The sequence below is a fragment of the Cavia porcellus genome, unplaced genomic scaffold (assembly GCF_034190915.1).
Source record: "Cavia porcellus strain 051 isolate PalLab524CR breed Dunkin Hartley unplaced genomic scaffold, mCavPor4.1 scaffold_20, whole genome shotgun sequence".
NCBI lineage: Eukaryota > Metazoa > Chordata > Mammalia > Rodentia > Caviidae > Cavia > Cavia porcellus.
In genome coordinates, this window is record NW_026947503.1 from 51992 (window position 1) to 55426 (window position 3435).

At 40.7% G+C, this 3435-nt stretch overlaps 1 pseudogene; it reads right to left on the bottom strand.

Moving 5' to 3' along the window:
- Positions 1 to 2287: 2287 nt before the first annotated feature.
- On the bottom strand, positions 2288 to 3178 carry LOC100732254 (olfactory receptor 4B1-like; annotated as a pseudogene).
- Between the last annotated feature and the right edge of the window lie 257 nt (positions 3179 to 3435).

Genomic DNA, 3435 nt, shown 5'->3' on the forward strand with positions numbered 1-3435 from the left:
AGTAGGTACTATAGTACCTCTCACTATCTTCACAATAGTTGTCCAATCGATTAGGTATAGGGAAATCAAAACAAAAATAGAACCTTATAAAACCAATTTAAAGAGAATATTGAATAGAGAAAAATCATAACAAAACAAAGCAGTGAAGATAACCTCTGCATGCAAACAGAACATAGAAGGAAATCCCCCATATTTAGTATATTCCATATGATCATCTGCCCCATAGGTGCTCAGCCTCTGTCCCCAGTTGCTAACAGTAGGGGGCAGGGAGATGTTTGATTTTCAGCCTGCACTCCAGTAGGCTCACGGGAGGTGCTGATTGATTTTCCTCCTGGCTTATGCCAGGGGCGCTTACCAAGAGAGTGGGCAAATTGATTTCTTGAGCAGCTATCTAAGTTTCATCAGGGCCAGATCTCAGCAGCCACTGGTTGTCTTCCTGGCTCATGCCAGGGGTGCTTACAAAGAGGGTGGACAAATTGCTTTCTTGTGCAACAACCTAAGTCCCACCATCTCCAGCAAGTTTTCTAGTGACCATGATCAGATGGTCTATGGTACAGGATTATAAGAACCACAGAGTGTTGTACTCTAAGAAAAATAACTTCCTTATGTGTTTTCCTTCTCCCTCTTGGTGACCTAATTGATATGTTAAGCAATGCTCTCCTCTGTAAAGAATTGCAAAACCTTACCTAATTGATATGTTAACCATTGTTGCCCTCTACAAATAACAGATGCGGTGCTATGATAAGCTAACAGGAGTTGTTAATTACTCCTAGGCTTCCCCATTCTCTGCTGAGGAAAACCGGGATGTTTCCCTAATTTACACTTGTTTGAAGTAACTTGCTTGTGTGCAGGGAGACTTGCTTGTTAGCATAACCCTTACCTGACCTTCTTCCCCTTCCGCTTGCCTGTTCTGTAATGCACCTTACTGCCTCCCCTTTCCTCTACCTATCTATCTAGGTTAAGTTTCAATTTCCTGAAAGGACATAAAGACTTTGGGTTTCTGGTGACCCCTTCCCGACCAAGTGGTGGTCTGTCATAAAATGTGCCTTAGCTTCAAAGAAATTACAGGAAAATGTTGTGGCTTAACCCTAATGCACCAAAAGGGTTAAGTTCCAAATCCTTGTTAAAACTTGTTTCAGCTTCTTGTAATTTTCGACACTATCCCACCTGATAATGTTAATGAGCTGTCCTGAGATAATTAAGTTTCTACTTTCTTCTCCAAATGTTGTTGCAGATGTGCTATTCCAAGATAATGCATATCTGCAGGATGGGAGTAACTTCAAAGGCACCAAAGGCTCCCGAGGTTGTCAAAACTAAGTGGACAGCTTTTTACAGTTTCCAGATTCAGGTCAACAATTTTGATGGCTCTGTGGGTTTCTTTGTTTTTCCTCCCCCCTCTCTCCTGCTTTTTAAATCCCCTTCCTTCAGTCTCTGGCACACAGTCTCCAAATTGGCTCCCGGAGACTCATCACCATGCCTGGCCTAAATAAAGTCTTTGCTCCCCAAATTTCAGTCTCTTGCTTCCTTGGACTTTATACTGGGGTCCGAGTTATTACAAGAGAATAATAGAACTGTCCCAGGGTTTAAAATCCAAAGATACACTTTCCCATATTAGAAGAGAAAAGCAAATCACCTAATGATTCCCACTGTTGTTTTCCTATTTAATGAAATAAAAGTTTATTTCCTGAGTAGGTTAAATAAACAAGTGGACAATGAAAACAGTAATTTGAACCCTTAAAACATTTTTCAAAATTCTCTCAATTCTAGTGGATGTAGTTGGATAAGAGGATTCATTACTAACATCATATGCCACAGCAGGGCAACTATGAGTAAGAACAAAAATTCAAATATTTCACATGAGCTAAAAGAAATGACATTGAACTTTCCCACACAAAGAGATGCTACTTGAGATAGAGGATATATCAATTACCCAATCTGATTATCACATATTATATAAATGCATTGAAATGTCATATTTACCTCATAAATATATACAATAAATATTGTCAATAAAAAAAGTTTTAAATTGTGCTTTGCATTTCTAGTTGATTTATCCAATTTATCGTACTGTTGGGTTTCATAGAGCCAATTGGATTCCATAAGACTGAGTAAAATGCCTAAACTCTGTCCATAGAGTAGTATTCTGTGATGTGGGAGGTGGTGACTAAAGATAATTATAGATGTAGTAAAATAGAACCAATCTATTGTATGTTCCCATTCCTGTGTATTTCACAAGAAAGAGCCATTTCAGCAATGGTCTATTCTATCAAATTTCCTTACTGTTCTTTCACTCCATCCCTAACCTCTTTGTGTTCCACAATTTCCTCCTGGTGATTCTCACTTCTGAATGTCTGAGTGTGTAGATGATTGGGGTTCAGCATGGGGGTGAGGACCATATAGAATACAGCCACCATCTTGTTCCAGGTGAAGGTGGATGAGGGGTGCAAGAAGAGGAAGGTGGCACGCCTGAAAAACAGGACAACCATAGTGATATGAGAGGCACAGGTGGAAAGGTCTTTGCACCTCCTTTCTGCTGAATGTTTCCTCAAAATGACCAGGTTGACTACATAGCACACTGAGATAAAAAGGGAGAGAACAGACATTAATCTACTGTTGGCCAATACTGTGACACCCTCCACAAAGGTGTCAGCAGGCCAGCTTAGATAATGGCTGGAGGTCATAGAAGTTACAGTAAATCACATTAGGACCACAGAAGGGCAAAGGAATAGTGACCAAAATCTGAATTAAGGAGTAAACAAAGCCCTCTGACCAGGAACTAGCCACCAGCATATGACGTTTGGTGACTCATAAGGTTCATATAGTGAAGAGGCCTGAAGTTAGCCATGTAAAAATCATGGGTCATTACCACTAGCAAGAGGATCTTGGCAACGAAAAAATGGAAGAAGAGTATCTGAGACAGATAACCCTTGAAGGAGATGGTTCTAATCTTGGGGAGCAGGTCTGCGATGAATGTGGGGACCAGAGTGGAGGAGTAACAGATCTCCCCCAGGGACAGGTAGCCCAGAAAGAAGCACATGGGGGAGCACAGGATCTCACTGACACTGACCATCAGGACAATGAGGCCATTGCCCAACAGTGTCATCAGGTACATGGGAAGGAATAGCATGAAACATGCTCTCTGCACCCAGGAGTTGGTCACATCAGATGTGCTGGCCATGGACCCAGCTCAGGGGTGCCAGATGCTAATTCTTGATATGCTGCAGTAAAACAAAGGTTGTAGCACAGATTCACTCCATTTATAGTTTTGTGGAGAATATAACCCACTTATCACTCAATCATGCATGTAGGCACTGTGTACTCATTCAGAATTGAATATTACCACTCTATAACCTTAGATTATTTTAAGATTTTTAATTTTCTTAACAGAAAATAAATGACCAGAAACATGGCAATTTTCCCATAATCACAGATTGC